Raw genomic sequence first — 13,354 nt, forward strand, 5'->3', positions numbered from 1 at the left:
TGTTTGGGTGAGGGTTTGGTTTAGGGGTAGGGTAAGGAAAGGGTGAGAGTTAGGGTGACGGTTAGTGTTAGGTTAGGGTTAGGGTTTGGGTTGGGCTGAGGGCTAAGATGAGGGTGAGGTTTAGGGTGAGGGTGAGGGTGAGGGTGAGGTTTAGGGTGTCGGTGAGGGTTAGGTTAGGGTGAGGGTTAGGGTGAGGGTTAGTGTTAGGCTGAGGGTGAGGTTTAGGGTGAGGTTTAGGGTTAGGTTTAGGATTAGTGTGAGCGTTAGGGATATGGTTAGGGTTAGGATGAGGTTTAGGGTGAGGGGTAGGTTTAGGGTTAGGTTGAGGGTGAGGGTGAGGGTGAGGTTTAGTGTAAGGTTTAGGATTAGTGTGAGCATTAAGGTTAGGGTTAGGGTTAGGATGAAGTTTAGGGTGAGGGGTAGGGTTAGGGTTAGGTTGAGGGTGAGAGTGAGGGTGAGGTTTATGGTTATGGTGAAGTTTAGGGCTAGGGTTAGGGTGAGGGTGAGGGTTAGGGTTAGGTTTAGAATGAAGGTTAGTGTGAGGGGTAGGGTTTGGGTCAGTGTGAGAGTTAGGGTTAGTGTGAGGGTTAGGGTGAGGCTTAAGGTAAGAGTGACGGTTAGGGTTAGGGTTAGGATTAGGCTGAGGGTAGGGTAAGGGTTACGGTTAGGGTGAGGGTGAGGGTGAGGTTGAGGTTTAGGGTGACTGTGAGGGTTAGGGTGATGGTGATGATTAGGGTTAGGGTTAGGCTTAGGGTGAGGCTGAGGGGTAGGGTGAGGGTGAGGTTTAGGTTTTGGATTAGGGTTAGGGTTAGGCTTAGGCTTAGGTTGAGGGTGAGGGTTAGGTAGAGGTTTAGGTTGAGGATTAGGGTTAGGGTTAGAGTTAGGGTTAGGTTGAGGTTTAGGGTGAGGTTTAGAGTTAGGGTGAGGGTGAGTGTTAGGGTTAGGTTTAGGGTGAGGGCTAGGGTTAGGGTGAGAGTTAAAGTTAGGGATAGAGTGAGGGTGAGGGTTATGGTTCGGCATAGGGTGAGTTTGAGGGTGAAGGTGAGGGTTAGTGTTAGGGTTAGAAAGAGGGTTCGGTTAATTGTGAGGCTTAGTGTGAGGATGAGGGTGAGGATTAGGTGAGGTTTTGGGTTAAGTTTAGGGTTAGATTTAGGGTGTGGGTTAGGGTTTATATTAGGGTTAGGTTTAGTGTAAGGGTTAGGTTTAGGGCAAGGGTTAGTTAGTGTGAGGGTTATGGTTAGATTTAAAATGAGGGTTAAGTTTAGAGTGAGGGTTAGGTTTAGGGTTAGGGTTAGGCTGAGGCTTAGGGTTAGGATTAGGGTTTGAGTTAGGGTTAGGCTGAAGCTGAGGTTGAGGGTGAGGGTGAGGGTTGGCGTTAGGGTTAGGTTGAGGGTTAGGCTTAGGTTTAGGATTAGGTTTTGGGTTAGGCTGACGCCGAGACTGAGGGTGAGGGTGAGGGTTAGGGTTAGCGTGAGGGATAGGTTTAGAGTTAGGTTTAGGTTGAGTTGTACTGTGAGGGGTAGGTTTATGGTTAGGTTGAGGGTGATGGTGAGGGTGATGGTTAGGGCGAGGGTAAGGATTAGGGTGGGGGTTAGGGTTAGGGTTAGGTTTAGGTTGAGGGTTAGGGTGAGGGATTTGCTTAGGGTTAGTGTTACCCTTAGTGTTAGTTTGAGGGTTAGGTTTAGGGTTAGGTTAAGATTTAGGGTTACAGTGAGGGTAAGGGTAAGTGTGAGGGTTAGGATGAGGGTGAGGGTTAGGGATAAGTTTAGGGTGAGGGTGAGTGTTAGGGTGAGGATGAGGTTGAAGGTTAGGGTTAGGGTAAGGCTTAGGGTTAGGGTGAGGGTTAGGGTTAGGTTTAGCATTAGGGTGAAGGGGTAGGGTTTTGATTAGGGTTAGGGTGAGGGTGAGGGTTAGGGTTAGGTTTAGGGTGAGTGTGCGGGTGACGTTTACTAATAGGTTTAGTGTTAGGGTGAGGGTGAGTGTTAGGTTTAGGATTAGTGTTAGTGTTAGGGTTAGGCTTAGCGTTAGGTTGAGGGTGAGGGTTAGGGTTAGGGTGAGGGTTAGGGTTGGGGTTAGGGAGTGGGTTAGTGTTAGGATGATTTTTAGTGTGAGGGTGAGGGTTAGGGTGAGGGTGAGGGTGAGGGAGAGGTTTAGGTTTAGGTTTAGGATGAGGGTTACGGTGAGGGATAGGGTTAGTGTGAGGGTTAGGGTATTGGTTATGGTTAGGTTTAGGTTGAGGGCTAGGGTTAGGGTTAAGGTTAGGCTGAGGGTGAGGGTAGAGTGAGGATTAGGCTGTCGGTGAGGGTTAGCGTAGGGTGAGGGGTCGGGGATGCTAGGGTTAGGGTGAGGGTGAGGGTTAGGGTTATGGTTAGGGTTAGGGTTAGGTTGGGTTGACGATTAGGGTTACGGTTAGGGTTAGGATGTGGGTTAGGGTGAGGAGTAGGTTTTAGGGTTAGGGTTAGGGTTAGGGTGAGGGTAAGGTCAAGGTGAGGGTGAGTGTTAGGGTTAGGGTTAGGTTTAGGGTGAGGGTAATTGTTAGGGTGAGGGTTAGGATGAGGGTGATGGTTAGGGTTAGGGTTATGTTTAAAGTTTAGGTTAAGGTTAGGGTTAGGGTGATTGTGAGGTTTAGGGTGAGGTTAAAGGTTAAGTTGAGGGTGCGGATTAGGGTTACGGTTAGGGTTAGTGTGAGGTGTAGGGTTAGGGTTAGGGTGAGGGTTAGGTTTAGTGTGAGGGTTATGGTTAGGGATAGGGCTAGGGTGAGGGTAAGGGTTACAATAAGGGTAGGGTGAGCTTGAATTTTAAGGTTAGCATGAGTGTCAGTTTGAGGGTTAGGTTTAGGTTTAGGGATATGGTGAGGGTTGGGTGAGGGTCAGGGTTGGATTGTGGGTGAGGGTTGGGTTACAGTGAGGGTTAGGTTGATGGGGAGGGTTAGAGTGATGGCAAGGTTTAAGGCTAGGGTTAGTGTGATGCCTAGGGTTCGTATTAGTGTTAGGGTGAGGTTTAAGGTGAGGGGTATTGTTAGGGTTCAGGTGAGGGTTAGGATTAGTGTGAGGGTTTGGGTTAGAGTGAGGGTAAGGGTTAGGGTGAGGTTTAGGGTGAGGTTAAGGGTTAGGGTTAGAGTTAGGTTTAGGTTGATGGTTATGGTGAGGTTTAGAGTTAGGGTGAGTGTGAGGGTTAGGGTTAGGGTGATGGTGAGTGTTAGTGTTAGGGTGAGAGGTAGAGTTAGGTTTAGGGTGAGGGTGAGGGTTAGGGTTAGGGTTAGAATTAGGGTGAAGGAGAGGGTGAGGAATAGTGATAGGATTAGGGTTAGGGTTAGGGTTAGGCTGAGGGTGAAGGTGAGTGTTAAGGTTCGGGTAAGGGTTAGGGTGAGTGTTAGGGTTAGGCTTAGGGTTAGGGTGAGGGTTAAGGTGAGGGGTAGAGTTAGGGTTAGGGTGAAGGTTAGTGTTAGTGTGAGTGTTAGGGTTAGGGTGAGGGTAATGGTTAGGGTCAGGGTTAGGGTGAGGCTGACATTTAGTGTGAGGGTTGGGGTTAGGGTGATGTTTATGGTTAGGTTTAGCGTTAGGGTGAGGGTGAAGTAGAGTGTTAGGGTTGGGGTTAGGGTTAGGGTGAGTGTGACGCTGAGGGTTAAGATTAGGGCTTGGGTTAGGGTTAGGCTGAGGGAGAGGGTGAAGGTTAGGTTTAGCGTGAGAGATAGGGTTAGGGTTAGGTTTAGGTTAAGGATTAGGTTGAAGGGTAGTTTTAGGGTTAAGGTGAGGGTGAGTGTGAGGGTGAGGGTAAGGGTTACGGTGAGTGTAAGGGTTAGGATAAGGGTTAGGGTTAGGGTAAGGATTAGGGTGAGGGTTAGGGTTTGGGTTAGGGTGCGGTTAGGGGTAGGGTGATGTTTAGTTTGAGAGTGAGGGTTAGGGTGAGGGTGAGCGTTAGAGTGTGTGTGAGGGTTAGGGTTAGGGTGAGTGTTAGGGTGACAGTTAATTTGATGGTTAGGTTTAGGGTAAGGATTAGGGTGAGTGTTAGGGTGAGGGTGAGGGTTAGTGTTAGGTTTTTGGTTAGTGTTAGTGTTAGCGTTTGGGTGAGAGTTGGGCTTAGGGTTAGGGTTAGGGCAGGGTGAGGGTAAATTTTAGGGTGAGGGTTAGGGTTAGGCTGAGGGTGAGGCTGAGGGTGAGGTTTAGGGTTAGGTTTAGGGTTAGGGTGTGGGTTAGGGTGAGGGGTATAGTTAAGATTAGGGTTAAGGTTTGAATTAGAGTGAGTGTGAGGTTTAGGAATTGGGTTAGAATTAGTGTTAGGGTTAGGGTTAGGCTGAGGGTCAGGGTGAGTGTTAGGGTTAGGGTTAGTGTTAGCATGAGTGTTAGGGTTAGGCTTAGGGTTAGGATGAGGCTTAAGGTGAGGGGTAGTTTTAGGATTAGGGTGAGGGTTAGGTTTAGGAAGAGGGTAAGGGTTAGGGTGAGGGTTAGGATGAGGCTGAGGGTTAGGTTGAGTATTAGGTTTAGGGTGAGGGTTAATGTTAGAGTTAAGATCAGGGTGAGGGCTAGGGTGAGGGTGAGGTTTAGGGTGTGCATTAGGGTTAGGATTAGGGTCAGGGTTAGGGTTAGGGTGAGGGTTAGGGTTAGGGTTAAGTTGAGCATGAGGTTGAGGGTGAGGGTTAGAGTAAAAGTTATGGTTAAGGTTAGGTTGAGGTTTAGGGTGAGGTTTAGATTTAGGGTGAGGTTGAGGTTTAGGGTTAGTGTTAGGGTGATGGTTAGGGTAAGGTTGAGAGTTTGAGTTAGGGTGAGGGTGAGGGTAAGATTTAGGTTGAAGGTTAGGGTGAGGGTGAGGGTTAGGGTTAGGGTTAGGTTTTGTAAGGATTAGGGTGAGGGTTAGGGTTAGGCTAAGGGTGCGCATAAGTGTGAGGGTGAGGGTTAGTGTTAGGGTTAGGTTTAGGGTAAGGGTTAGGTTTAGGGTTAATGTTAGGGTTAGGGTCGGGTTACGTTTAGGTTTATGGTTACGGTTAGGGTTAGGGTGAAGGTTAGGCTTTGGTTTAGGGTTAGGGTGAGTGTTAGGGTGAGGCTTAGGGTTAGGATTAGGGTTTGGGTTAGGGTGAGGGTTAGGATGAGGCTGAGTGTTAGGTTTAGGGTTAGGGTTAGCGTGAGTGTTAGGGTTAGGGTTAGGTTTAGGTTGAGGTTTATGGTGATGGCTAGGCTTAGGGTTAGGTTGAGGGTGCGGGTGCGGTTTAGGGTTAGTTTTACCGTTAGGTTTAGGTTGAGGGTAAGGTGAGGGGTAGGGTTAGATTTAGTGTGAGCCTTAGTATTAGTGTGAGTGTTGGGTTAGGGTTAAGGTTAGGGTTAACATGTGGGTAAGGGTAAGGATAAGGGTTAGGACGAGGGTGAGATTTCGGGATAGGGTTAGGGTGAGGGTCAGTGTTAGGGGGACGATGAGGGTGACGGTTAGGGTCAGGGTTAGGATTAGGTTTAGGGTGAGGGTTAGGGTGAAGGTGAGGGTTAGGTTAAGGGTTAGGGTGAGGGGTAGTGTGAAGTTTAAGGTTAGGGTTTTGGTTACGGTAGGGTGAGGGTGAGGGTTAGGATTATGGTTAGGGTGAGTGTGAGGATGTGTTTTGGGGATAGGTTTAAGGTTAGGGTAAGGGTGAGTGTTAGGTTTAGGGTTAGTGTTAGGGTTAGGCTTAGGCTTAGGGTTAGGGTGAGGGTGAGGTTTAGGGTTAGGATGAGGGTTAGGGTTAGGGTTAGGGTGCGGGATAGGGTAAGGGTGATGTTTAGTGTGAGGGTGAAGTTTAGGGTGAGGGTAGGTGTTCGGGTGAGGGTGAGGGTTAGGGTGCGTGTGAGGGTTAGGTTTAGGGTGAGTGTTAGGGTGACGGTGAGTTTGAGATTTTGGTTTACTATAAGGGTTAAGGTGAGTGATAGGGTGAGGGTGAGGGTTAGGGTTAGGTTTAGGGTTAATGTTAGGATTAGGTTTAGGGTTACCGTGAGTGTAAGTGTAAGGGTTAGGGTTAGGGTAGGGTCAGGGTTAGGGTTAGGTTTATGGTTAGGGAAGGGTGAGGGCTAGGGTTAGGCTTAAGGTTAGTGTTAGGGTGAGGGTTAGTGTTAGTGTTTGGGTTAGGGTTTTGTTGAGTGGTAGGGTTAGGCTTTGGGTTAGGCTGAGGGCTAGGGTGAGTGTGAGGGATAGGGTGTGGGTGAGGGTTAGTCTTTCAGTGAGGGTTAGGGTAGATTGAGAGTTAGGCTGATGGTGAGGGTTAGAGTGTGGGTGAGTGTTAGGGTTAGGGTTAGGGTTAGGTGAGGCTTAGGGTTAGGCTAACGGCTAGAGTGAGGGTGAGGGTGAGGGTGAGTGTGAGGTTTAGGGTGTCAGTGAGGGTTAGGGTAGGGTGAAGGTTTGGGTGATGGTGAGGTTTAGTGTGAGGGTGAGGGTTAGGTTTATGTTTAGCGTGAGGATTATGTTTAGGATTAGGGGGAGGGTGAGGGTTTGGTTTAGGATTAGTTTTAGGGTTAGGGTTAGGCTGAGGTTGAGGGTGAGGGGTAGGGTGAGTGTTTGCTTTATGGATAGGGTGATGGTTATTGTGAGTGTTAGGGTTAGGTTTATGGGTAGGGTGACGGTTAGTGTTAGGATTATGGTTAGGGTAGGGTGAGGGTTATGGTGAGGTTTAAGCTTAGTGTTAGGTTTAGGGTTAGGGTGAGTGTTAGGGTTAGTGTGAGGTTTAGGGTTAGGGTTAGGTTTAGGCTTAGGATGAGGGTAAGAGTTAGGGTGAGGGTTAAAGTTAGTGTGAGCTTTAGGCTGAGGGGTAGGGTTAAGGTTCGCTTGAGGGTGAGGGTTAGGGTGAGGGTTAGGGTTAGGGTTAGGGTTAGGGTTAGGGTTAGGGTGAGGGTTAGGTTTAGGGTTAGGTTGACGGTGAGGTTTAGGGTGAGAGTTAGGGTTAGGGTGAGGGTGAGGCTTAGGGTTAGAGTGAGGGTTCGGATGAGGATGATGGGAAGGTTTAGTTTGAGGGTTAGGGAGAGGGGGAGGGTTAGGTTTAGGGTTAGATTTAGGGTGAGGGTTAGGGTGAGTGTTAGGGTTAGGCTGAGGGTGAGCGTGAGGGTGAGGGTAAGGGTCAGTGTTAGGGTTATGGTGAGGTTTAGGTTTATTGTGAGGGTTAGGGTGAGTATGAGGGTAAGAATTAGGTTGAGGGTTAGTGTGTGGGGAAGGGTTAGGGTTAGGTTTAGGTTGAGGATTAGGGTTAATGTTAGGGTTAGGTTTAGGGTAACGGTTAGTGTGAGGGTGAGGGTTAGGATTAGGGTTATGGTTAGTGTGAGGGTGAGGGTTAGGCTTAGGTTTAGGATTAGTGTTTGGGTTAGGCTGATGTTGAGATTGAGGCTTAGGGTTAGGATTAGGGTTTGGGTTAGGATTACGCTGAGGGTGAGGGTGAGTGTTAGGTTTAGCGTGAGGGTTAGGGTTAGGGTTAGGTTTAGGTTGAGGGTTAGGGTGAGGGCTTGGTTTAGGGTTCAGGTGAGGGTGAGGGTGAGGGTAAGGGTTAGGCTTAGGCTTAGGTTTAGGTTGATGTTAAGGGTGAGAGGTAGCATTAGGTTTAGTGTGATCCTTAGTGTTAGTGTGAGGCTTAGTGTTTGGGTTAGGGTTAGGGATAGGGTTACCGTGTGGGTAATGGTAAGGGTGAGGGTTAGGATAATGGTGAGGTTTAGGTGTAGGGTTAGGGTGAGGGTCAGTGTTAGGGTGAGCATGAGGTTTATGATTAGGGTCACGGTGAGGGTTAGTTTTAGGTTGAGGTTTAGGGTTAGGTTTAGGGTTTGGGTAAGGGTGAGGGTTAGGTTTAGGTTAAGTTTTACGGTGAGGGGTAGGGTGAGGGTTAGGGTTAGGGTTTTGTTTAGGGTAGGGTGAGTGTGAGGGTTAGGGTTAGGGTTAGGGTGAGTGTGAGGGTGAGTTTTAGGGATAGGTTTAGGGTTATGGTGAGGGTGAGTGTTAGGTTTAGGATTAGTGTTAGGGTTAGGCTTAGGCGTAGGGTTAGGGTAAGGGTGAGGGTTAGGGTTAGGATGAGGGTTAGGGTTAAGTGTTAGGGTGCGGGTTAGGGTTAGTGTGATCTTTAGTGTGAGGATGAGTTTTAAGGTAAGGGTGAGTGTTCGGGTGAGGGTGACGTTTAGGGTGTGTGTGAGTGTTAGGGTGATGGTGAGTGTTAGGTTGACGGTGAGTTTGATCTTTAGGTTTACTGTAAGTGTTAGCGTTAGTGTTAGGGTGAGGGTGAGGGTTAAGGGTTAGGTTTAGGGAAATTGTTAGGGTTAGGGTTAGGTTTAGGGTTACCATGAGGGTAAGTTTAATGGTGAGGGTTAAGATGAGGGTGAGGGTTAAGATTAGGGTTAGGGTTAGGGTGAGGGGTAGGGTGAGGGTTAAGGTTAGGGTTATAGTTAGGGTAGGGTGAGGGTGAGGGTTAGGCTTAACGTTAGTGTTAGGGTGAGGGTTAGGTTTAGTATTAGGGTTAGGGTTTCATTGAGTGTTAGGGTGAGGGTTTGGGTTATGGTTAGGATTAGGGTGAGTGTGAGGGTTAAGGTGAGGGTTAGGGTTAGTGTTAGGGTAAGGGTTTGGGTTAGGCTGGGGGCTAGGGTGAGGGTGAGGGTTAGGTTGTGGGTGAGGGTGAGGGTGATGGTTAGGGTGTCGGTGAGGGTTAAGGTAGATTGAGGTTTAGGTTGAGGGTTAGTGTTAGTCTGAAGGTGAGGCTGAGGTTGAGGTTTAAGGTTAGGTTTAGGATTTGTGTGAGTGTTACGGTTAGGGTTAGGTTTAGGATGAGGTTTAGGTTAATGGGTAGGTTTAGGGTTAGTTTGAGGGTGAGGGTGAGGGTGAGGTATAGGGTTAGGGTGAGGATTACGGTTAGGGTTAGGGTGAGGGTGAGTGTTAGGTTTAGTTTTAGGATGAGGGTTAGGGTGAGGGGTAGGGTTAGGGTTAGTTTGAGGTTAGGCTTAGTGTGAGGGTTAGGGATATTGTTAGGGTTAGGGTGAGAGTTAGGGTTAGGGTTAGGGTTAGGCTGAGGGTAGGGTGAGGGTGAGGGTTAGGGTGAGTGTGAGAGTGAGGGTGAGGGTTAGGGTGTCAGTGAGGGTTAGGGTTGGTTGAGGGTTAGGGTGACCATGAGGGTTAGTGTGAGGGTGAGTGTTAGGGTTAAGGTAAGTGTTAGGGTGAGGGTTAGGGTTAGGGTTAGGGTTAGGGTCAGGGTAGTGTTTAGTTTAGGATTAGTGTTAGGGTTAGGGTTAGGCTTAGGGTCAAGGTTAGGGGTAGGGTGAGGGTTTGGGTTATGGATAGGTTTTGGGTGAGGGTGATGTTTAGGGTGAGGATTAGGGTTAGGGTTTGGTGTAGGGTGAGGGTTAGTGTTAGTGTTATGGTTAGGGTAGGGTGAGGGTTAGTGTGAGGTTTAGGGTTAGGGTTGGTTTTAGGCTTAGAGTGAGGGTAAGGGTTAGGGTGAGGGTTAGAGTGATGGTGAGGCTTAGCGTTAGTGTGAGGGTTAGGGTGAGGGGTAGGGTTAGTGTTCGCGTGAGGGTGAGGTTTAGGGTGAGGGTTAGGTTTAGTTTGGGGGTTAGTGTTAAGGTTAGGGTGAGTTTGAGGCTTAGTTTTAGGGTTAGAGTGAGGGTTCGGTTGAGGATGAGGGTAAGAATTAGGTTGAGGTTTAGGGTGAGGGTTAGGGTGAGGGGGAGGGTTAACGTTACATTTAGGGTGAGGGTTAGGGTGAGGCTTAGGGTTAGGGTGAGGGTGAGCATGAGAGTAAGGGTAAGGGTTCTTGTTAGTGTTATGGTGAGGATTAGGTTTATTGTGAGGGTTAGGGTGAGGATGAGGGTAAGAATTAGGTTGAGGTTTAGGGTGAGGGTTAGTGTTAGGATTAGGGAAGGATCAGGGTAAAGGTTAGGTTGAGGGTTAGTGTTAGGCTGAGGGTGAGGGTGAGGGTTAGGGTGAGGGTGTGGGTGAGGGTGAGGGTTAGGTTTAGGTTTAGGATGAGGGGTAGTGTGAGGGGTAGGGTTAGGTTTAGTTTGAAGGTTATGGTTAGTGTGAGGGGTAGGTTTCGGGTTATTGTTAGGGTGAGGGTGAGGTTTAGGGTTAGGATTAGGTTTAGGCTGAGGGCTAGGGTGAGGGTGAGGATTAGGGTGATTATGAGGATGAGGGTGAGGGTGAAGGTTAGGTTTAGGGTTAGGGTTAGGGATAAGGTGAGGTTTTGGGGGAGGGTGAGGGTTGGGTTGTGGGTGAGGGTTAAGGTAAAGTTGAGGCTTAGATTGACGGGGAGGGTTAGAGTGAGGGCAAGGGTTAAGGATAGAATTATGGGGATGGTAAGGGTTCATATTTATGTTAGGGTGAGTGGTAGGGTGAGGGGTATAGTCAGGGTGAGGGTTAGTGTTAGGGTTAGAGTGTGGGTAAGGGTTAGGGTGAGGTTTACGGTTAGTTATAGGGTTAGTGTTAGAGTTAGGGTTAGGTTGAGTGTTAGGGTGAAGTTTAGAAATAGGGCGAGGGTGAGAGATAGGCTTAGGGTTAGGATGAGGTTTACGGTTATGTTGAGAGTTAGAGTTAGGGTGAGGGTGAGTGTGAGGGTTAGTGTTAGGGTTAGGGTGAGGGTTAGGGTGAGGATGAGGGTAAGTTTTAGGTTGAGGGTTAGGGGTAGGGGGAGGTTTAGTGTTAGGGTTAGGGTTAGGGTGAGGGTAAGGATGAGGGTTAGGGTTGGGCTGAGGGTGAGCGTGAGGGTGAGGGTGAGGGTTAGAGTTAGGATTAGGGTGAGGGTTAGGTTTATTGTGTGGGTTAGGGTGAGGATAAGGGTAAGGATTAGGTTGAGGGTTAGGGTGAGGGGGAGGGTTAGGTTTAGGGTTAGTTTAGGGTGAGGTTTAGGTTTAATGTTAAGGTTAGGTTTAGCGTAAGGTTTAGGGTTAGGGTGAGGGTCATGGTTAGGTTGAGGGTGAGGGTTAGGGTTAGTGTGAGGGTTAGGGTTAGGTTTAGGGTTAGGGTGAGGTTGAGGGTGAGGCTTAGGGTTAGGATTAGTGTTTGGGTTAGGGTGAGGTTGAGGGTGATGCTTAGGGTTGTGGTTTTGGGTTAGGGTTAGGCTGAGCATGAGAGTGAGGTTTAGGGTTAGCTTAAGATTTAGGGTTAGGGTTAGGTTTAAGTTGAGTGTTAGGATGAGGGCTAGGTTTAGGGTTAGGGTGAGGGTGAGGTTGAGGGTGAGGGTGAGAGTTAGGGTGCGGGTTAGGGTTAGGGTGAGGGTTAGGGTTAGTGTTAGATTTAGGTTGAGGGTTAGGGTGAGGGGTAGGGTTAGGGTTAGTGTGAGCCTTAGTGTTATTGTGAAGGTTAGGGTTAGGGTTAGGATTAAGGTTACCGGGAGGGTAAGGGAACGTGTGAGTGTTAGGATGAGGGTGAGGGTTAGGGATAGGGTTAGGTTGAGGGTGAGTGTTAGGGTGAGGATGAGGGTTAATGTTAGGGTTGGAGTTAGTGTGAGTGTGAGGTTGGGGTTTACTGATAGGGTTAGGGGTAGAGTGAGTGTGAGTGTTAGGTTAAAGTTTAGTGTTAAGCTTAGGCTTAGGCTTATGGTTAGGGTGAGGGTGAGGGTTAGCGATAGCGTGAGGGTTAGAGCTAGAGTTACTGTGCAGGTTAAGGTTAGGTGATGTTTAGTGTGAGCGTGAGGTTTATGGTTCGGGTGAGGGTGATGGTGAGGGTTATGGTGTGGGTGAGGGTTAGTGTTAGGGTGTGTATTAGGGTGACGATGAGTTTGAGTGTTAGGTTTAGGGTTACATTTATTGTTAGGTTTTGGGTGAGTGTTAGGGTTACATTTAGGATTAGGGTCAGGGCTAGGGTGAGGGTGAGGGTTTGGGTGAGTTTAAGGGTGAGGGTGAGCGTTAGGGTGAGGTTGAGGGTTAGGGTGAAGTTTAGAGTTAGGGCAAGGGTGAGAGATAGGGTTAGGGTTAGGGTGAGGTTTACGGTTAGGTTGAGGGTTAGAGTTAGGGTGAAGGTGAGTGTGAGGTTTAGTGTTAGGGTTAGGGTGATGGTTAGGGTGAGGATGAGGGTAAGGTTTAGGTTGAGGGTTAGGGGGAGGGGGAGGTTTAGTGTTAGGGTTAGGGTGAGGGTGAGGGTAAGGATGAGGGTTAGGGTTGGGCTGAGGGTGAGGGTGAGGGTGAGGGTGAGGGTTAGTGTTAGGATTAGGGTGAGGGTTAGGTTTATTGTGAGGGTTAGGGTGAGGATAAGGGTAAGGATTAGGTTGAGGGTTAGGGTGAGGGGGAGTGTTAGGGTTAGGGTTAGTTTAGGGTGAGGTTTAGATTTAATGTTAGGGTTAGGTTTAGCGTAAGGTTTAGGGTTAGGGTAAGGGTCATGGTTAGGTTGAGGCTGAGGGTAAGGGTTAGGTTTAGGTTTAGGGTGAGTCTGAGGGTGAGGCTTAGGGTTAGGATTAGTGTTTGGGTTAGGGTGAGGTTGAGGGTGAGGCTTAGGGTTGTGGTTTTGGGTTAGGGTTAGGCTGAGCATGAGGGTGAGGTTTAGGGTTAGCTTAAGAGTTAGGGTTAGGGTTAGGTTTAGGTTGAGTGTTAGGATGAGGTCTAGGTTTAGGGTTAGGGTTCGGGTGAGGGTGAGGGTGAGGGTTAGGGTGTGGGTGAGGGTTAGGGTTAGGGTGTGTATTAGGGTGACGATGAGTTTAAGGGTTAGGTTTAGGGTTACTGTTATTGTTAGGTTTTGGGTGAGTGTTAGGGTTAGATTTAGGATCAGGGTTAGGGTTAGGGTTAGTGTGAGGGGTAGGGTTAGGGTCAGAGTGAGGGTTAGGTTTAGTGTGAGGGTTATGGTTAGGGATAGGATTAGGATGACGGTAAGGGTTAGGATGAGGGTAGAGTGAGATTGAGGTTTAGGGTTAGCATGAGTGTTAATGTGAGGGTTAGGGTGAGTGTTAGGGTTAGGGTGATGGTGAGGGTTAGGGTTAGGCTTAGGGTCTGGGTTAGGGTTAGTGCGAGGGTTAGGGTGAGGGTGAGGGTTTGGGTGAGTGTGAGTTTTGGGTTGTGGGTGAGGGTTAGGGTAAAGGTGAGGGTTAGGTTGACGGGGATGGTTAGACTGAGGGCGAGGGTTAACCGTAGGATTAGGGTGATGGATAGTTTTCATATTAGTGTTAGGGTGAGGGGTATCCGTTAGGGTTAACGTGAGGTTTAGGATTAGTGTGATGGTTAGGGTTAGGGTTAGACTGTGGGTAAGGGTTAGGGTGAGGTTTAGGGTGAGGTTTAGGGTTAGGATTAGAGTTATGGTTAGGTTGAGGTTTAGGGTGAGGTTTAGAGTTAGGTTGTGGGTGATGGTTAGGGTTAGGGTTAGGTTGAGGGTTATGGTTAGGGTGAGAGTTAGAGTTAGGTTTAAGGTGAAGGTGAGGGTGAGGGATAGGGTTTGGTTTAGGGTTAGGATTAGGTTT

This window comes from Dipodomys merriami, unplaced genomic scaffold (genome assembly GCF_024711535.1).
Source record: "Dipodomys merriami isolate MVZ:Mamm:240054 unplaced genomic scaffold, mDipMer1.0.p SCAF_46, whole genome shotgun sequence".
NCBI lineage: Eukaryota > Metazoa > Chordata > Mammalia > Rodentia > Heteromyidae > Dipodomys > Dipodomys merriami.